We start from the raw sequence: 22,231 nt of genomic DNA, 5'->3' as shown, positions 1-22,231 counted from the left end.
CCTGACTCTGGAAGCATCACAGCTCTAAGGAAAACCAGCTCACCTAGGCAGCAGCTGCCTTTTAAAGGACAACAGCAGATTCCCCAGTTGACAAGACATCTGCTACAGTTTCCCACAATTCCTGACTTACAAAGGAAATAAGAGCTGGTTTGCATCACATATGTCAATAGCTGGATTTTTTCCTTCTTAACCTTCAGCTTGTGTTACCTCTAATGAGACAAGATGACAATGCCTGCTCAGAAATGAAAACAACAGGGGGAAATCTACAGGACAAAGGTAGTTTACTTTTTTTTCCTCTGAACTGATCTGCCTTCCTCTGAGAAGCTGGCCAAACTGAAAATCACAGGTCTGTACTGCTCTTACCCTCTGGGAGATAGATAGATAGATAGATAGATAGATAGATAGATAGATAGATAGATAGATAGATAGATAGATAGATAGATAGCTAGCAGATAGATTATAGCTAATAGGTAGATAATAGCAGATAGATTATAGATAATAGATAGATAGATAGATAGATAGATAGATAGATAGATTAGATAGATAGATAGCAGATAGATAATAGATAGATAGCAGATAGATAATAGATAATAGATAGATAGATAGATAGATAGATAGATAGATAGATAGATAGATAGATATAGATAGATCATTAGATAGATAGATAATAGAGAGATAGATTATAAGATAATAGGTAGATAATAGCAGATAGATTATAGAAGATAGATAGATAGATAATAGATAGATAATAGATAGATAGCAGATAGATTATAGATAATAGGTAGATAATAGCAGATAGATTATAGATAATAGGTAGATAGATAGCAGATAGATAGATAGATAGATAGATAGATAGATAGATAGATAGATAGATAGATAAGATACAAAGTGCCTCTTCCCAAACCACACCCAGCCTGGCAAAATAAAAATGAAATCAACATGGTTTTGCAAGGGAAAAGCCAGCCTCTCACTTTTGCTGAGGAGTGTTTGAAATGAGGATGGATCATAGTGTGAGTCATTTATGTCTCCTCTCTGATGCATTCACACCCGCCTACCACTGCAGGGGGACTCAGAGGAATGACCTGAATCTCAAGCACCCGTGGGTTTGCAAACAAAACCCAGCAGATGAGGTCATGCAAAGCCAGGCCTAAATCTATGGCTTCCCCTTTGGCCCTGGTTTGCTCCTCTCAGTATTTCAACAGTGAGAGAGCAGGAGAAACAAGGAGTGGTGCCATGTAATGAAACCATGGATCACAGAGCAGCTCCAGAGTATGGCATTCCCATTTCACAGGGGGGGGATTCAAGCAAGCAGACCAGGTGAAACCCCAGTTGATCACAATACTTGTACTTATTTTAATTGTTTATTGAAAACAGCATGACAGATGAAAAACTGGAGAATGAGGAAAAAGAAACATCAGCTTCATTCACAGGCTCAGCTCCCTCTGCATGAACCACACACAAAATCAATTCTTCATGTTATATGCTAAAAAAGAGTTGAAGTGTTAACAGGAACATGAGAGGGGAAAGACAGAGGCAGGAAAGGAAAGAAGAGGTGGCAGGAAGGTCTGGTCAAAGCCAGGTTTGTTTTGGCAGCAGGTGGGTGGGACAGATGAGGCAGAGGTGCACTCCAGGGATAGAGAAGCAGAAGGCAAGAGATGCTGAACAGGGAGAAGATGCTTGATAAGGGATCAGGAGCCAGGCCTAACATGAGGCTGGGAAAAGCCTGACTTCGTAGTTATTTTGCTTTGGTTGGTCCTCAGAACAGTGGTTCAGGAGCAGGCTTAATGCCTGCACAGTGCTCCCTCTCTGCTGACTCACACCACCAACTTACAAAACACATAAAATTGAGAAGAATGAATGCAAGTGTCAGGAGATCTGCCCCTGTTCCCAGCAGCCTAAAAAGGAACTTGTTTATGCCACCTATGAAAGAGCTGTGACACATTCCTTCAGTGATGGAATGACCCCACTAGGATCACTTTTACTGGCCAACATTGAGCATATTTTTCTCCAGTTCATCTTTCCAGTGTGGTTTATTCCACACATCCACTTGGAAAAACATGTTCAGCACCATCACAACAGCTGCACAGCAAAGTCCATCACTATACTGATAGATCATGGCTTCATTTCTTGCCCAAACACAGACAACGAGGAGCTGCATACAAGGCACATGCAAATTCTGTCCCTGAGCTTTACTGTCTCAGAAATGACAAAGCAAATCCATCCAGGACAATGAAGGCAATCCAAAAGAGCCCCAAGCCCCAAATGCCAGCATGGATAAGATTTGAATGGATCCCCTGAAGACCCAAAGCTAGAACTGCACATTGTATCACCTGCAACAAGTTAGTCCTTAGAGAACAGCATTACCTTCAGGTTTGGTTTGGAAGAGCCATCAGCAATTACTCCATCTTAACAACCATTTTTTCAGGATGGACAAAAAACTGGAGCAGCAAAACATTCCAAACCCCAGCAGCCTTATATGTTGTTCTGGGGAACATTTCAACACACATCTTCGCATGTGGAAAGAACCCCACACCTACCCAGTAAGGAGCACTCCAGCTCCCAGTTACTCCAAGTTATTGATGGAATTTCCAAAGAGTAGTTCTGAATGCCATTTTTGGAATTTGAGTCTGCCAGGTCTGGCTGCTCTCACTTAAGACTAAATCAAATGTTTCTCAGGCTTTCCTGTCTAAACCATATTGTTCCTCCTGGGCCCTTTGGCTATATTTTATGAAATAACTGATGTTCTCTATCTCCAGGGGGCAATTTATTACTGCTTCTACCAACAAGGAACCATATGATCTAATACATCTCTTCCAGTTCTGTCTTTTGAGGTTTCTATAATCTTTCCAGAGATTTTTATTTTGTTCCTAAAGAATGGTTTGTGTACCCTACAATTTGTCCCATGGATATTTCTTGGTCTGAAAAAGACATTGCCTCTCCATAAAAACCTTGCCAGATACTACCTATGCAGAAGCATTGCTCCAGGGGCAGAGTGCATGGAAATTTTTTTTCTTAATTTTGGTTAATTTTGGTCCCAAAAAATTCATTATTACTTTACTTTCTTCTATCCCTAGCGTTACTCTGTGCTTCCCCCTCTTCCTCACTGGCACTGTCCCAAAGCCCAGTCTGCCCAGCTCACCCTGACTGGCTCATTGTGTGTAAGCAATTTTAAGAAAATGGCCTTCAGAGAAAAGCTCTGTTCCCCCATTCAGGTCTGGGAACCCTAAAGCAGCATCAGTAACACAATCAGATCCTGGAACTGGCCATGGGAGAAACTTAATTCTAGCCCAAGAGCCTACATGGGCAGATGTTTGAAGCAGGGCTTTACCAAGCACCTCATACACATTTATTTCAGTGGGTGCCAGTCGGTGGAGCCTGCAAATGAGCTTGCTGCCATGTAGTTTACATGTGGGGCTCAATTCCAGGTGCATTAGCATCCTGTTGTGAGCTGCTGTTGGAGGGAAGGATCCAAAGGAAATGAGGGATTAGAGATGGGGGAGACAACAAGGCCCAGATCTGCTTTAGACATTCCAATGAGGCTCTTAATTTGCTGCTTTGCTGCACTACACACACACACACAGACACACAGACACACAGACACACACACAAATATATATATATACATTTTTTTCCCCATAAACCCCAACTGCTTTTGCTGCTTCTCAAGAAGGATGGTTTTGAAATACCCCCTCCAAAGCTGGGACAGATGTTTCCAGAGTTGGGGTTTATGAAGTTCCTGTGGCAGCTATTTCCAAGGCTGCTTTGTCATACATTTCTTTGCAAGGGACCAAGAATGGCAGAGAGGCTTTGCAGATAAGCATTTCAATTGCAACCTTTATACTAAAGTGTAATAGGAACATCAGGGAATTAAATAAAATTATATTTTTCCTAGATGTCTGCTTAAAAAGGAAATTCAAGATTTTATGGATGCCCCAGAGACAAACTATTACATTACATTCCTCGCTGTTCTTATTTGAGTTCTGTCTGTTTGAGCACCTCAAGTAGCACAGAATCATTCATAAAGAATGGGCAAGAGAGACTGTGTCCCATCAATATTTCAAGCTTGGTTATCAAATCAAGAGAAATTCATGAGTTCTGCTCCAGCTTAACATTTTCAGGTTTGATACTATTGTTTGACAGTTTAGAGGGTTTTCCCTCTGCATTCTCATTGTCATTAATATTTTATATAATGTTCCAGTTGATGCTATTGTAATATTATTTTTTTTACTTGGCTGTACTAACCAGTTTTTTCTTTTCTCTTTCAGCAGGGAGAAATTCACACTCATTTGCTATTTGTGGGGTGATGACATAGTGTGAAGAAGCAGTAATGATGACTGACTGATAGAAGACACCATATGTTCTCTTCATTTTTCTCTGTGCTATTTTCTGAGAGATGAATAAAGACTCAGTATCACATAAGCTTTCCTATATATAGTATTAAAAAAAATGACCTTTTTTCCCCAAATAATTGGCAGTATGGGAGAAATGATCTTTTTCCTAAAGCATTCAAACAGTATTGCTATAAATATCAGGCTCCAAATCATTAAGATAAATAATTTCCAGTCTTTTCCACCAGAAACATTTTACATGTATCCAGGCACCAGAAACAATTTTACAATTAATTCTACTCACCCCCAAATGTTCTCCATCTTTCCATAGCAAACATTTTGAAAATATAAGTTGCATTTGCTGATGACTAAGCAAAGGTAAACAATTCCTTCCAGTCTTAAAAGAAACTAGATTCTATACAGGGCTCTAAGTGACTGTGTGCAATGCATGGTAATCAGAAATCCTGATTATAAGCACAGCATCACTAGATCATGATACTACATTATATGCTGGGGTGTTTCTTTGCACCCTGAGTGTCTGAGTCTGTGCAACTAATAAAACAGATAATAAACACTTCAATAAATTGCTTTGCTTTAACATGTTTTAATATCAAAATAATTGGAAATCTCATTTCCTAGAAATAACAGAATAAAAATATTTTCTTGTTCTAGCATAAGCATTTACCAAGTATATTCTTTTCCTAGATAAATATTTCCTTTTTTTGTTTCCTCTTCATTCCACCCTCTCAAAACCAAGGCTTTGTGACTGTTGCTCTTCCTCCTAACTTTGTAATAGTCACTAACCAGCCTCAGACCACAGCAGAGCCACACACATATCTGCTAACAAGCAGTCAGGAGCAGAAACAAAGAAGTAAACAAAAGGGATTCACATTGCCTTCTGTTCCATTGGAGACTGAGAGGGAAAAAATAAAAATCAATCCTCTAAACACAGAAATAACCCCCAGAAATCAGTGGTTTAAGATACCTTATTTTTCAAATAATCAGGAATTTTTTGTAGGTAATTTTGAGCCAAAATTGGAGAAAAACATAATTGTGAGTCCTGCAGGCAGCAGGGCAGAGAACTCGCTGTCAATGGACCCAGTGCCAGGACTCTTGTTTGGGCTTTGTTTTCAAGGTCATCCATTTCAAGCATTTTTCATAACACAACCTGAATAAAGAATAGAGAGGCACAGTCTGCTCGCCCTGCTCACAAAGGCTCCCACCCAGATGTGGCAGGGAAGGTTCCTCATGCCAGGGGATGGCCCTTGGAGGAGGTTTTCTCCCTGGTCACCTGCCATAGCAACAGACACCGAGCAGTGTTTTACATGTACAGTCTGCAACTCACTTTACCCAGTTAGAGACTTATTGTATTGCTGTGACAGCTTATGCACCCTGCACCACAGAGAGCAGGACAGAAGGTGCTCAGGTACAGCAATGACTGCAGTTTTCACATCTTATTCTTCCTTTGAACTCCAAGTGGCATGAATGCCTCTTCCCCTGGAAAGCTGTCACGTGCACCTTCTTTTCCTATGACAATGGAATTACACAAAGTCTGATCTCAAAACTCTCATGGAAATATTCCATCCTATCAGCAATGAGCTGGCTTGCTTAAGGACTACAGACTTGGGTCCCTAATCAATGCTTTGATAAATAACACCTACTTAGAACAATTGATTGCTAAGGAGCAGACTAAGTGTAATATATTTCTGCTAATCTAGTCACAGGATTAATGTCATAGTTTATTTATAAAGATACACCTGAAATTATTCTGAGGGCTATAGATAGAATCCATCTTGACACACATTTCACACTGCACAGTGTCAGGTGGAGGTGGGTGGTGGGCACTCAAGGCAGCATCTCTGGTGCTGCTTTTTGGCAAGCTCCCACTGCCCCCAGGCTGCCAAAGCTCAGCTCCACGGCTCCCTGGCAGCAGGGGAGCTCCTGGGACCCACAATCCAAAGTGAGGAGTGTACCCCTTGATGGCAGGCTCTGGGGGCATTATTCAGTCCAATTAAATGGCCACTTCACTACACCAGCAATAGCCAGGCATGGCACCGAGGCCATTCTTGGGGATTACAGCCATGCCCCGGTTCTGCTCTCATGAGACTCTTTATTCTGCTGCACAGTTATGTGGGAAAAGCCTCTCTGTATTTTAGGGTGGAAAATAGCCAGCAGAGAGTGCAAGAGGCCCCTTCTGTGCTGTTACTCCACAGTCCATATGCAGGCTCAAGATAAGGCACCTTGGTGCCCACCATGCCCTGGCTACAGTGTGTCTGCTCCAGTTTGTTCTTCGAGGACACCATCACTTCAATTCTCTTCGATTACTTCTGTGTCTGCCCTTGAGGTGTGTGTTCACAACCGTCATTTGGGATCGAGTATGGGCCACCCATCTTCCCAACCAGTCTCAAAATACATATATATTGTGCAAATTGCAGCCCGGAGGAGACGCCCGGCAGGATGCATGTATCCACACAGAGGATACGGAGGAGCCTCCCTTCTCCTTTCCTCCCAGACGACACCGGGCAGCAGGAGCGCACAGGCTTCCCCCGCACCCTGCCCGGGACCTTTCTTCCCTCCCTCCCCGCAACGAGCCCCTCGGGGGGTGCAATGTTCGGCCGGGAGCCGCGCGGGCTCGGCATGCGGGAGCCGGGAGCGCGCAGGGCGGTCACGGGCTCGGCCCGCAGCGCCCCGCTCCGCTGGAACTGCCCTGCAGACAATGCACGATCCGGCGGAGCGGCGGGGAGCGCCCGGCGCCGCCAGAACGTGGCAAACTTGAGGCGAGAGCACCCCTGGAAAGGCGGCGGCCCCGCCCGCGCCGCGGCGGCGAGGGGAGATGCGCCGGGGCGCGGCGGGAGCGGAGCGCTCCCCGCCGGAGGCCGCCGCACCTGCTGCCGGAGGTGCGCGCTGGGCGCGGGGCGCGGCCGCCGGCGGGGCCGGGGCCGGCGGCGGGGCGGGAGGCGGGAGGCGGGGAGGGGGGCGGCGGCCTCCCGTCTCGGGCGGGCTGTCCCGCTTCACTCTCTCCTCCCCGCCGAGCATCGCGGGCGCGGAGCCGCGGCTGCGGCGCGCAGGGCGGCGGCGGGAGCGGCGCGGAGGATGCGCTGAGCGAGCGCGGGAGCGGCGCGGCCGCGGCGCAGGTCAGTGGCGAGACCCCCCCCACCCCCGTCCCCGGGCTCGGGACGCGCTTCGCCACCCGCATCCCCGCATCCCCCGGCCGCTCCCCAACTTTTCCCCGCACCACTTCGGGAAAGTGACCAAACTTGCGGCGGGGCCCCTCGTGCCGTGTCCCCTCCTCATCCCGGCGGTGCGACCCCCTGACCTCAGGGCTGCTCTCCCGGTTCGCGGCGCTGTGATTCCCGGTGAAATTACAGCCGTAATGCCCGGTGCCGGGAATTGCGGGTGCAGGGGCAGCCGGGCGCGGTGCGGGTCGCCCCGGGCTGCGGCGCGTCCCCTCCGCCCCAGCCCGCTCCGCTCCCTTCGCTGCCGGGCGGGGCCGGCCCAGCCCCGCTCGGGCACCGGCACCGGCACCGGGACCCATCCCCAGGGAGGATGGAGCCGCCGGCTCCGACGGGCTGAATGCTCACGGGTACGGCTCCGGCATGGATTTCTGTAAGGAAAATAACGGGTCCAAAGCAAACTAGTTGATAAATGCAGGCATCTCCCTAGACTGGAAACCCGGTTCACGCGGAGTTCAGTCTGTGCGAGCAGGAGCGGTATGACGGGACTCGGAGGCACTTTTTAATTTCTGGAGCTATCTTTAGAGAACAGGGGGTTTCTTTGGGCGCTGCTCTCCCTCAGGAGTGCTTTTCAGCACGTCCCCATTGCCCTGCCCCTGCTCGGCCACACGGCAGCTCGGACCGTGCAATGCCCCTTCACACCTCAGCCAGCCTCCAGAACGGGTGTGTTCAAACCACGGCAAGAATGATTTGTACAAGTATGTTCGCCCCAGGGTGCTGGTGATGGCAACCGGACAGCACCCTGCTGACCTCTGGGATTCCCGGGTGCTGCTGGAAGTAGTCAGGAATGATGTGATAGCTGCTCGTAGATGTGTCATTAGTTTTAGATTTTTCAGGGGTTAGGAAAACCCCTTATTGTGATTATGTTATAATATTGCTTTCTGTCTGTAGCCGACTTATGTTGCATGTAGATTAACATGTTTTAAAAAAACCCCAAAGATGCTCTCTTTTTTAATGTTAGACACCTACATAGAAAATTCTTGTATTTTATTGCAAGATTTAAAAGTTGCAGCTATTAAGAAAATAGGCTGTATCTACAGTACCAGGGAGAGAGGGTGAATAGTAAACCTGAACGGTCTCAGAAATGAGAATTGGAAATGCTGCTGCTAAATCTGTTTTGTTTATCAATGATGCTCACTATTTGACAAGAAAGCTATCCTCAGTTTATCCCAAGAAGATTTCATTTTGTCAGATGCCTGGTGTCTCATCAATTCCTTTCATGTCCCTGGGATTTTCTCTTTTCCAGGCTCAGGCCACAGCAGCTCTCTGTGTTGGGGATAACTGTTAAGCTCTTCTTTTGAATTCATGAGCTTCCAAATTAAACTTTTGCTGACACCTGCTACCTAGCCTGGTTGAGCATAATGACAGTGTCAGCCAGGCTACTGGAGCTCTGCCACCAAACAAAGTAAATTGCAACCAAAAACAATTGTAAGGTGCCTGGACTAGGTACCACAATGATTTGGGGGACATCTGGGAAACTCTGGCTACTGGAAATCCAATCAAAGTCTGCTTCTAATGGAGCTAACTTTCCAACAGCAATCACAGGCAGGAATTAAATCCATAGAGTAGATGGCAACAGAGATTAATAATCATCATCAATTAGCTGATGGAATCAAACAGAACAAAATGAGGGTAAACAAAAACCTGTCTCCCCCTCCCCCTTGAATGCAGTCCCACCTTCATTTATCCACAGTCAAGGCATTTATCCACAGTCAAGGATCTCTCCTGAGCACTGGTTTCAAGTGCCAAAAAATTTAGCAGGTGTCATAACATAAGGTCAAGACTTAATTATTTATATGGAGACATCAATCATCCTGTGGGGATGATTTATTTATAAATCACCAGAGCTGTAACAAAGACAGTGAATTCTGATTTCCTCCTGCTCCTTCCTGAAGGGACCAGGAAGGTCCACACTGTGGCCAAATGGCCTCAGGAGCCTATAGAAGTTTTTGCCCAGCCCCACATGGAGGAGGTTTTTCTACTCCTTTTAGATCGTGCAACCAAAATACCACCGGGGAAATCTCATGCATATTTGCTACATCTCAGTAATGAACATTTACTGATTATGGATTATCTGGAGAATTTAGCTTTTTAAACATTATTCAAATTTTTATGTTTATGTAAGCTAATAAGACTGAGGAGATTCAGTAACTACTTTTTGCCTTATGGTATTTGAAAAGAGTGTCCATGGGGCTTAGCTCAGCATCTTCCATAGTCGCTTTTAAAAGACTGAAATAGAATTTTTCTGCCTGAAAAAAACACCACCCTGTCTCTACTCAGTATAATGTTCTTTGCTCACAATTAATGCCAAAAATCAATTTTCTAATATGCTTTTTATGTTTCTGCTGAGCACAAACAGGATGGCACAGTAAAAGCTTTTATTGCCATCTGATTAGGCTGCAGTGGGGGTAAGTGAGTGGCTTGGGCCAGCAGGGCTGCAGGATTGCTGTGCTGGATGCAGCAAACACACAGAAAGGCATGGGATGCTGAGCACCAGCCACAATCCTGCTCTCAGGGTCATTCAGGGAAATGTTATCAGCTCTGTGGGCAGAAGCAGGATCAGGCCCGTTAGGTTTTCTGATAGCTGGACAAAGTCATGAACATGCACTTGGGCTGTTCCTTAACCTCCTCTTCTGGGATTTTGATAAAGGGTTAATTACAGCCAGGGACTCTCAGAGATTTGTCCATTTATTTATCTGTTAAGAGGAATCATGCTATTGATCTTACTCACATGACTGTTTTTAAGGCAGGGAGGTGATTAACTTTGAGTGAAACTGGTAAAAAAAGAATATAGGAAGAAAGATGGAAAAGAAAGTTCTGGTTAAAATAAGAGCTAGGATAGAAGGTTTCCTTTGCTTTTCCATCATTAGCTTGTGAAGATGTGTAGCCCAAACCCATCAGCTTTGCCACCAAGAAAAGAGGAGCACAAGGAGTATCCAGGGCATCCTGTGATCCTTCTGAACTTCATGGCAGGACTCCAGTTTGGCAAGAGCAAGTCAATAAGCTCTCCCACACATCAATTATTCTGTTCCCACTGATTGTAAAAGAAGACCATTTATCACTGTATTTCAGCGACAGAAATACTAAAATAATGTTTCACTGGGCTTATAAGAGGGTGTGAAAAAGGATGGATGAGCTGGCAACATCTTCAAGGAACAATTAAGACATTAAGAGTGCAGGAAAATATTTTTAGGAAATAACTAATTAGCAAGAAAATAGGAATTTAGGAGCCTGATTCAGTTATGAGATGTTCCTCAAGCACCCTCTGAATTTTGCTCAGAGCATGTGAAAAAATGAAAAATTCATAGTATTTCTTGTAGGCAAGACCAGTCATCTGCTTGTGTGTTTTTATGGAATACTGGGTATATTTATAGCATTTAGTAATGCCAGCAACATTCAATGTAAAGAGTAACAGATGAATGTATCGTGAAACAAGGCACTGGCAAGGCAGGTGGGAAATGATTTCCAAAATATTGCAGCAACCAGGCTGGGAGAAATCTAGGAAGATGGTAAACATAACAGACCTAGGTAGCTTCAAGCAAGGCCAGGGTTAAAGCCCAGGCTGAGCCCTATGCACGTGTTCTGAGGAGGGGGAGAGCCAGGACTCCTGTGCCAGCCCAGCAGAGGTGGCCTCCACGCCACGCCAGCCTCAGTGCATCCAAGGGCACGGGTGACAGTGAAATTGCAGCTGAGTGCAGAGACAAGAAAGGAGGGGAATGAGATTGTATTGGCTCAACTGCAAGAAGCAAATCACAGGCTTCCCCAATCAGACAGATGATGCCTAACTAGGGCACAACGTGAACCACAAAGAAAGGTGGCAGATTTCACAAATTAGTCATGGCAAAAACGGTGAATTTCACAGCTTGAAGTGAATTCACGTTATAGGATGAAACAGCACAAAGTGATTAAGAGCTCTAACTGATAGGAGCAATAAGCATGTGAGACTTAGTCATCATACAGCAGCCAACATTTGTCTCTGGCTTCAGCTGAGCCACAGGAGCAGCCCTTCAGCCTCCAGCTTTTGAAGCTGAGTGGGAGCTGGTGGGGACAATCACAGACAAGATCCCACAGAGGTTTGCTGGAGTTTCCTGTTTCTGTGAGCCATGGCAGCTGGGAGATGTTGTGCAGGCACAGGCTCTGCTCCCGCTGCCACCACTGAGACCTTGGAGCTGTGGCAGCAGGACCAGCAGGAGCTCATCTTCACAGCATGACCCCATGGTGAAGAGCAGAGAGGGAGGACAGCTGAGGAGGGGGGACACTGTTGCAGCACACTCCCTGCCATGCTGGGAGGACCTTCCAGGTCTGACAGTGCCATTTTCAGAGCCACTAGGTGCTGGCATGTGCCACCTCATGGTAACCACAGTATGCATCCCTAATAGAAAACAACCATTAAACAGTCTATTCACATTTTCTATTCTTTCAGGGGATCAAAACCAGTGTCACAAGCCTCTGTCACAGGTGGTGTTGCATGACTTTTGCTGGTAAAATATTTTAATAGCTGTGACAGCCCACTTTCAAGGTAATGTCTGTTAACAGATACTGGAATGTTACCCTACCACTTGTATCCCTGGTCAGATGAAGATAAAAATTCTGGAGAAAAATGTCACCATTATATCTCAATACTTTTGTTTCTATGTACACTGTTCTATCATAGCTATTGAAAATCCATAGAGCAAAATGGAAGCAAACTGAGCTAATACCAAGCAGGACAAGGCCACCCTGGAGAATTCCTAATTGAAAGTGTTGGCGGTGGCAGGCTGCGGCCAGGCTGGGGCAGTGCCGTGCCCGGGGGGTTAACACAGCCCGAGCTGGCAGGCGGGGCCGGGAGCCCTTCGGGGAGCAGAGCCTGGCAGCTTCCCGCTGCTGATGGAGGCTGTTCCAGCACCGTCGGGCCCGCTGAGCACAGCTGTGTTAATGCTGAGCAGGGAGAGGGGAAGCTGCTGAAGTTGCCAGGAATGAAGCCACAGAAGAACGTAATGGGGCAGTGCCAGTTCCTTCAGATCCCACCTGGAACTTATGAGCCATCCGCGGGGGGTAGCAGAGCACCTGCAGCGCAGATTATCCAACACTCACCCTCTGTGCAGAGTCCAGCTGCACCTCCACTCCACTGCCCGGCCACAGCTCCACTGCACGGCCACAGCTCCACTGACCGGCCCACCTCCACTGCCCAGTCCACCTCCACTGCCCGGCCACAGCTCCACTGCCCCGTCCACCTCCACTGCCCGGCCACAGCTCCACTGACCGGCCACAGCTCCACTGACCGGCCCACCTCCACTGCCCGGCCACAGCTCCACTGCCCGGCCACAGCTCCACTGCCCAGTCCACCTCCACTGCCCGGCCACAGCTCCACTGCACAGTCACAGCTCCACTCACTGGCCACAGCTCCACTGCACAGCCACAGCTCCACTGCCCAGTCCACCTCCACTGCCCAGTCCACCTCCACTGCCCGGCCACAGCTCCACTGCCCAGTCCACCTCCACTGTCCGGCCACAGCTCCACTGCACAGCCACAGCTCCACTGCCCAGTCCACCTCCACTGCCCAGTCTACCTCCACTGCCCGGCCACAGCTCCACTGCCCAGCCACAGCTACAGCTCCACTGCACAGCCACAGCTCCACTGCACAGCCACAGCTCCACTGCCCAGCCCACCTCCACTGCACAGCCACAGCTCCACTGCCCAGTCCACCTCCACTGCACAGCCACAGCTCCACTGCACAGTCACAGCTCTGCTCCTCACCCAGCACGAGAGGATTTCCAGTTGTACCCTGAAGAAAGACCCCAACAAGGATTGATCCCTCTTGAACAAAGTTTGAAAAGAATTATCATTTCTAAAGCATTTGATAGGAATGACCTTGGAGCCTTGGTAAGGAACTAGAAAAGACTTTTAAGAAGACAGTCAGGGTGAGAGACCCTCTTCTCCTACACTGATTTTGGAACCTGGCAGGTTTTAAGAGATCTTTCAGTTACGTTTTGCAAATCGATGCTAATTTGATGTATTGGAGCTTAGCACTGTGCCAATTCACTGTCAAACCAGTATTAACTAGGCATTTTTGGGGAATGCTTCTATCTCAAGGTCCATTAAATATGCAAACCTGGCAATTATTTCACCACCCTTAAAATACTTAATTTGAAATGTGCATCAGAGAACCCATAAATGGTCTTTGAGTCCTCATCAGAAGGAAGCCTTCCTCTCTTGAAAGTGCAAATCAGAGTCCTGGGAGAGGGGGCTGGTGACTGTGCTTGGGATGAAGACAGGAGGCAGCGGGGCCCGATGCTGCCTGCAGTGCTGCCACAGAGAAGCAGGGGCACGTTAAGGGCCTGATCTGCCGACCACCATTCATTCACACAGCAACCAAGCAGGAGGAAGTCAGGAAATGTTAAGTCAATGGCCATCCTGGAGAGAGCGCTAATTACTCACCTTGGGAGAGGTGGCTGGATCAGCTACAGGAACTTTCTGAGTGCTTTTTGAACCTGAGTGCCTGTCATCTGACATTCACCTAAAGATAGGAGCTAAATAAAAGTTGCTTTATTTTTAAGAGTTGTTAATTTAGCCATAGCTGCAAGAGATCCTGGTCTTTAAATCTGTGTTCCTTTAATACCTGCACAGAAACAGTTGGAGAGAGATGGTTTCTCCTTTCTCCAGTGTGGTCCTCAAATACAGACCCAATCCTCTTCAGGGTTGGGAGAATCACAGCAGTAGTTAGCAGTCACATGTATATTAGATGACACATGTATATTAAGATGACAGGCACCTATGTTTGAATATGGGATTTAATATGCCTTCATTTTTATGTCTGAAATGGGGATACTACTTAGCTCAAAGAAGATCAATTAATTTTTGTGTTGCTTTTAAGTTCTTTAATGGAAGATGTTACATAAATTATTATTTAATATACTTTAACAGGTTTTTTTTGCATGAGCTGCTTGATCTGCTTAGAGCATATAAATCAGTATGAGCTGCATTAGTAAAATAAGTTCAAAAATCTAAAGAGTACATCAGAAGTTAGACTAGTGCATAAAAAGCTAAAAGCTAAGTTTCTCTTTCATTGGCAAAAAGCAGACAGATTGGGTTTTTTTGTGGACCTTTAGACTCCTCATTTCTCAGGAATCACAAAATCCATTTGTGAAAAGATCTAGGAAATAAAGAAAGAAATTGTGCAAGTGACATCCTGGTCAGTAAAGCATGTGAGTCTGCAGGCACACAGACAGGATGATGCCATGAATCTCCCCTTTGTGCTGCAGTTCAGAAGAGGAGTTATTTTCTTCATCTGAGCAGATGCCAAAGGCTCAGAGAAGGGCGAGCGGACAGAATGCAGCCCCTTTCTTGGAGCAGAAATGTATTTGCCTCTGAGAGAAGAGAGAAGAGAGAAGAGAGAATCCCCTCCTAATCTGCAGTGATGAAAACCCCTTCATCTGGGGGTTACCACAGCACTGGGGGCAAGGCAGAGCATGACCAGCTATTATTTCATCCTTCCATGCCTCAGTCCAGAACTTATTCCATCCTACACAGATTTCCACATCCACCAGTTCTAGGGAAAGTTCCTTCCCTGCATCTCTAAGATATACAAACACTTACATGCTTTTTTCCATCTTTCCCAAAAGCAGACTTTATCACACTCACATCTAAAAAACTCCCTCTCCAACTACAGAAGCTAATTTATTACTTTTCTGGCTTTTCTTCTCAACCATTATTCAGATTACATTGTTAGTTTTTTTCCAATAATACCAAAGTCCTGTGACAATGTTTTAAAGAGTCACTTATAACTTAGTAGCAAAGTAATTCACATCTGCCTGTTAGTTATGGCTGTGGGATCCACCCAAGGAAGCTGCTGTCCAATAAATTACTGAACTGTCTGCCTTCACACAGTGCTCCCCAAACTCTCCAGCATCTCTTCCCTGCTTTCTATCACCTAACTGAGTGCCAAAACAAAGGATGGCAGCTGTTTCAGCACTTAATGCCAGTATTCCTTTGCAGACTAGGGGGAGGGGATTCCCTTTCAAAAGGCCACGTTCCCTCTGAGACTGGCAGTAGTATTATCTCACATCTTTAAATACCAGTCTTGGAGTTATTGGTGTGACAGCAAGGTGCAGAGATTTTATGACAGAAAATTTACATGAACAATTTCTTTTTTTTTTCAACATCAAAAATCTACTTTTGAACCCTTGAATTAATTAATTAATCCTTTTCTCATAAACACTGTAATTGTTTAATGCTTTGGAATAGCACTGCCCATATTGTTTTGTGTATGCTGCCACTCCTGCAGGTCTCAGTGTCTCCCCACAGCTTTAGATGTTGTGTATGCTCCTAACACATGTGAGTCTACAGCTCACATAAAGCTCTTCTATTCTGTACCTTACACAGGAGGGCTACTGCACTGATAGCAGCCAGTACATAGTACCTATAAATAACAAATCATCACACCTGCCTACACTGTGTTCTTCTGATACATTATTAACCTCTGGTGCAGCACTTTTAGTTCAAAATACTAGAATCAGCTTGTTATTCTACCTTTAGTTTACACTGGGAGAAACCTCAGCTCAGGATAATGTCAGGAGATTATCTGAGGTCTCTGTTATAGTAGCAGCATGTGTTGCTAGCACAGAAATTCATCTGGTTTTCATAAATATTTGATAGGGCTCTATCATCCTCATCATCATTTGGAGCTGGTTGGAAGAGGATCCCCCCACGATTGCAGCCCATTTCTGAGTTGTGGTGGAAAGTCAGTCGGTGATATTTCAATCACAGAGTTCTTATAACAAATTCCATTCAAATGCTCTCTGAAAGGGAGTTAAGGTTTCATCCTGCTGCTTAGAGAATGATACGCTAAATGCAGCTTCCCATGGGCTTGGCTGCAGTCCAGCACTTTGTAATTTATAGTTCTCCTTCGGAGTTCTGGCTGTGACCTTGGGAAGTTCTCCCACGTTTTGCTAAAGCACCATCCCAGAGCCCTCAGCCCTTCCCAGGAGCACAGGGCAGCTCCTGGGACACCCAGGAGCACAAGGGCAGGTGGGAGCAGCAGCACAGGGGAGTGTTCATTGCCTCTTTTTTACTATTAGGAGCAAATCATGGAATGTTGTTCTTAAATGACAGAAATTATTAGGTAGCTTCAAAGCATAAAATTCATTCACAGAAGAGGTTTAAATTATATTAGCCAAAGGCATTTTCTGCAGAGACAGCCACAAAACAGCTCTAATTTGAGATCTCCAAACAGCTGTTGTGCCCTATGTATTTATATTGAAAAAATAACTGGGAAGATTATGTTAACATGCAATTAAATTAAAAAAAAATTTTAACATAAATACTGATCTTATTGATAGCATACAGGGGGTGCCTAAGAGGCTTTTCTGAGAAATGTGTGTGTCCATGGCCAGAGGAACTGACAACCCAGATTGTAACACATGCCACTTTTAACAGAAAAATTGTGTAATTGAGAGAAATTATTGCCTTGAAGATTACATTCATTATAGATTGTAAAAGAGATATGTCTTCAGAATGACTGCAGTTCCCTTCAGTTAAAGAGCTATTCAGAAATACCAGTGTTTGAGCTCATGGACATAGCTGCAATTGTTTTAGCAGAGTTAGTGAGGTAAAGCAATTTAGAGGAAGGTACAGCAGACCCATGCAGCTCTTTTGTTTCTTTATGCTTTCCAGATTTTTCAAGGACATATCTTCTGAAAGTATTTGTTTGTACTTACCTATTTGGATTCCTTAGGATGGGGAATAATTTTAAAATAAAAAAGAATGGCTTTTAAAATATTGATTTTTAAAATTATTTTTTTAAAATTTTAAAATCATGAGAGAAGTCTCTTAGACTTTTTATTTCACCAATTGCTATGGATTTTCTGCAAAACAAGTGATATGGGTGTAGCTTTGAAACGTAAGAAAAACAACTCTTCATTTTTTCATTTGGTCTTCAAAATATTGCATCTGACATTATTTATGATTGGCACTTACCATAAATGAACCTTCACTGTAACCCAGTTGTATCCCAGCTGTATCTCTTTTGAAGGGCTTCTTCTATTACCTGATGTGAAGGCATCAGGGAATAATTATGTTAAGTAGTTTTTTGTAAACAATAAACCAGCAAACCCAAGAAACTCCCTTTGCTAGGTGCTCATCACCAAGACACCACTGGCAAAACATTCATCAGCTCCCTGGACCAGTCTAGAAATGGTGGCACTTCACTGGGGAACTTCAGCAGAAATATGTTTGGCTTTTTTCTTCACTTGTGGCCCAACTCCAGTGCAGTGGTTACACCTGTGGGCAGTGATGAGGAGTGTGGGGAGGCCCCAGGGCAGTGGTGCTGTGTGTGCAGAGACCTTTGCAGCGGCGCCCTGATGGGGAAGGACAACTGGCAGTATTTATGGCAGGTTTCTGTGCTAAAGGTTTCTGTGCTCTACACTGAGTATTTGTTCTGGCAGTAGCTCTAATTGTGCTGTAAACCACCCTGGGTGCTGGTTGCTGTGTGCCCAGGAGTTTGACTAGAAGCCAGCCAACAGTGAGCTCTGTGATAATGGTTCATCATTTCGCCACAGGAGCCCCATGCCCGTGGGTAGCAACAGCCTTCCTGCTTCCTCCCACGCTCTCTGAGCAACCAAATCCCATCTCCAGGGTGTCTTCTGGACTATAAACTGCTATTGTTTATTATTAGCACACTGTGAATGTGAGGTGTGTATTAGAGATACCTTTCTCTCACATGTTAGAGAATTAATATCAGCCTGTCTCCAACCCAGCTGACCCCATTCCCATGCATTTCTAGGGCACTGAAGTAATGGGGAGAGCTTGTGCAGAGGGGATCCACCACCAGAGCTCATAATTTCCTCCAGGAAATGTCTTCCCTTTGCAAAGTCCTGCTCAGCCCTGAGGATCTCCTCATTTTTTCAGTGGAACCCAGTCAGTGTTGGCTTTTGCAGTGCTCTGAGCAGAGGCAGTGGTTTCTTCCAGCTTTTCAGTGTTGCAGAGTTTTTTATATGATCATTGGCATTATTCATGCACACCTCCAGCTCCTCATCCTTAAGTGACTTTGAGACTTCCTTCTATAATCCATCATAACAGCAGCTCTCTTGGCTGGCCTTGCCTTGCCTTAGTAACAACTGCTTCTTCTCCCAGCAGTTCTCCTGACACCTCTTGTCAGCAGGACAGAAAGCTGATCTCAGTAAGAGGGGACTGTGTGGAATTCATCCACGTTTGGATGGGAAGGGAGGGTGCATGATGGATAAAGGAGATATGTGAGAGAGCATCAGAGGAAGCAGCTGGGCTCATTCACAGAAGCAGCTCTGCCCTCTAATTCCATGTATCACTGGGTGCCATTACCTGGAGCAGAGCCTGTGAGACCAAGAAATACTCATTCCATCTGAGCTGGCTCCTGTGTGTCTGACCAAAGCCCCTCTGCTTTTCCCAGCCACAGAGCATCATCTCCCTGGCTGCACAAGCCTGGCAGTTATGCCACACTGGGACCTTCCCTGTTTGGCTGTTCAACTGCCCTGTTACATTCTTTTCTCAGGGCTTCTTTTCTCCTCTAATATCTCACCTAAACTTTTTCTTTCTTAGCATCAGGCCATTGCTCCCTGGCCTACAATTTTCTGAGACTGTGAATAACTTCCTTCATTTCTGTTGTTCCTTTGATATTAGACTGTGGTCATGTTCACCCTGAGCCATCTCTTCCATTGGACTCTGAATTTGGCTTTCTCAGCCTCACCACACGTTATGTTCTCTAATCTACATGCCATTGTCCTCCTTTGTTTTCATCTTCTTTTGAAGTTTGGTTGCCAAAAATACAGAGCATCATGCTTTTAGATGGCTGTTATTTGTACTGAACTTACATGCACTTCCCACAGTTAGCTGTATTTTCTTACCCAGAAGGGCTATTTTTGTTTATGTTGGTTTACTTTATGAAATTATCTCTCTCCTCTCCAAATTTAATTTTGCAAATGAAAATATATGAAATAACTCTCCATTTTGCTGCCAAGGTACCAACAGAAAGCAGTAAGACTAAAGAAGGCAACTGGTTATAAAGGCTTCTAAGTTCAATCTTTGTGGGAATTCAGTGCAGTTTCTGCACGGGTAACAGAGGCAGGACTGTCCTCAGGATTATCCCTGTGCCATGTGTAAGGGTCTCTGCTATTTTGGAAAGTATTATCAGCTACCTTTCCCCAGACATTCAGTTTCTCCAGTAATATTTTCCTGTGATTTATCACCAAAATATGAATTTGTGTCCTATGGGAAGTTCTAAGTTTGGGGTTTTAAGATAAAAAAAAAAAATCTCAGTTTTAAAACTTGTCACGAAATACAAAATTCTTGGGAAGGAAATTCAGTTTGGTGAAAGCAGAAATGCTCCATCCAGATGATTTTGATCCAGCCTGGGTACTGTGATTTGGCTGCACTGATGAACCTGCCCTTGTCTCTGCTCAGCATCCCACAGGAGCTGCCAGTCCCAGCCCACCCTGCCCTGGGCTCTCCCCAGCAGGCCCCAGGGCTCAGCCAGCACCAGCTTCCACCACCCAGCACTGCCTCTCTTACCTTGTTGCTTTCCATAATAACAAATCAGGAAAAGGTTATATCCCATCATGGAAAAGGAGTGAGATCTTTGTATGGTGAAAGAATTGCAGCTCTCCAGAGCAACAGGGAGGTTGAGAAGAAGGGAGAAATTTGAACCTAAATTTGTAAAATGAGGTCATATTAAGATTTCTAACAATGCCTAAGATCTGAAGGATGGAACCAGCCTCCTGCACTGTAGCACATGGGGCTCTGGAGACCTGCTTTGGATGGATTGGATTTCTGCACATGTGCCATTCCCTGGCACTGATGGTGTCCCTCATCAAACACAAGAACCCAGCAAGCAGCACGGCTTTCCCAGCCTCTGCCTTGGGCTCCCCCAGCACTTGTGACCAGTCCCTTGGTTTGCTTACTCCTTTATTCTGTGAAACCACTGGCTCCTCTTGTCCTGGGCTTGTAATGGCTTTGCAAGTAGGGTCTCAGTTCTGAAAAATCATGAGAGAAAGAATACCTATAATAATACTGTTTTTAAAATAACTAATTCACAGTTCTACATTGACTTATTGGAAAAAAAAACCCTCCAATAACTATTAATAGCAATGCACATGAGGACTGCTGATGTAAAGAACAGGACAAACTTTCTAAAATATCTCCTATCTTTGTACTCTATAAATATTTATTTGTAGCAATACTGCTGATTTCACTGGCACCTCAGCTCACTCTGTGTCAGCAGAGCCATGACAGCTTCACAGGACAATAACAAGTTAAAAGTAACATCTGCAGAGCCCCTTCCTGCCAGAAGAATTGGCCTCTGAATAATTTTTCTTTTCAGTAGTTGAACTAAAATCAGTAAGGGGAAGAATTGCTTCAGTTGTCCAAAAGACAACTTGAGTGTTTCGTTTTTATCACTGAAACAGAAATCTTCAAAATTAAAACTTATTTACAATACAAAAATTACTTATTTTCTTATAAGTATCAAAACAAAACATTTGGATTTTTTTTTAAAGTTCAGAATAAAGTTTCTCATGTTTAATTAGCTGCTACTCTCATTAACCAAAAAAATAATCAAAACCCAACAAATAGTTCATAAAACACCTAATAAATGAAAGATCCCAGCAAGCCTCAGCAAAAATTACAATGAAGTAATTGCCTTTTAGAGGATCAGTGTTTTTAATGGGTACTGAAATGCACTTTGGAAAGTGGCTGTTGCATCTGTCTTTTAGTTAATTATTCAATTCAAAATATTTGAAATATGTGTTGTAAGATTATTTTAATTTTCCCAGCAGAGACACTGACAGTTCCTGGATGATACTGCACCAAACTGTCCTCTTTAATGACATTTTCTTTTTAATAGTCATTGATCCACACAAATTTGTGTGGATTGTCAGTTCCTAAATAGGAGCTCATCATTTACATTGCTTGTGAGAGCTCTGTCAAGGGCTGAGCATGGCACAGAGGATCTCCTGCTATGCAAGCTTGCCATATAATCACATGATTGGTGGATATGATTTGGATTCTAATATTTTGTGGCTGCTCTAAATACCACAGTGTACCAAAATACCATGTCTTTTGTGTGCTGACATGCTTGCTGACAACATTCTGAAAGGGAAGGTAAAATCCTGTGGTGAATCATAAGCAAAATAAACTGATTTGGAAAGCTGTATTTCCTGTCTGTCCCCAAGAACAAGAGCCTCTCATCTCCTTCTCCACCCTGTTTGGGCCAAAATATCACCTTTTGTTAGTTGATTGTTTAAAAGATTGAGCATCCCAACCCCGCTGTTGATGCAATAGGAACACAAAGGTCTTTGCCATCCTTCAGCACACGACAGGAATGGTTTATCCTGTCTGGGCCCTCGGCAGGAGCCCTGGTCCACAGCCCAGGGAACAGGCTGTGCTCTTTGCTGAAGGAGCAGGAGGGCAAAGCAGGGTGACAGAGGGCAGGGACAGGCTGAGGAGCCTCTCACACAGTCCATGGTGAGACACCAATCCATTCTGCCTCTCCTGACCTCCTGTCTCTGACACTGCTCTCAGCATATCCCTCCCCAGCCCCCACACTGACTGCAAAATGCTCTAAATAAAATCAGGCAGACAGCAGCCCAGGCAAGAAAAGAGGGATCTGGGCTGTCCAGGGGCCCTGGTGAGGCAACAGGCGTGAGGCAAAGGGGTAAAAGGGTG

At 45.0% G+C, this 22,231-nt stretch overlaps 1 protein-coding gene across 2 annotated transcripts in view; it reads left to right on the top strand.

The window, feature by feature from the left end:
- Positions 1-7,128: 7,128 nt before the first annotated feature.
- Positions 7,129-22,231, top strand: part of CHST8 (carbohydrate sulfotransferase 8) — a 207,926-nt gene continuing 192,823 nt past the window's right edge. The window contains exon 1 of one of the 2 annotated variants that reach the window (XM_036390099.2): positions 7,129-7,225. The gene's annotated coding sequence lies outside the window, so the exon portion shown is untranslated. Of the gene's footprint in view, positions 7,226-7,368; positions 7,463-22,231 lie in introns of those variants that run through there. The other variant, XM_036390098.2, reaches the window with a different exon arrangement.

The sequence above is a fragment of the Molothrus ater genome, chromosome 12 (assembly GCF_012460135.2).
Source record: "Molothrus ater isolate BHLD 08-10-18 breed brown headed cowbird chromosome 12, BPBGC_Mater_1.1, whole genome shotgun sequence".
NCBI classification, from domain to species: Eukaryota; Metazoa; Chordata; class Aves; order Passeriformes; family Icteridae; genus Molothrus; species Molothrus ater.
Note: the sequence above shows the minus strand (reverse complement) of the source record. Positions and strands in the feature narration are given on the sequence as shown.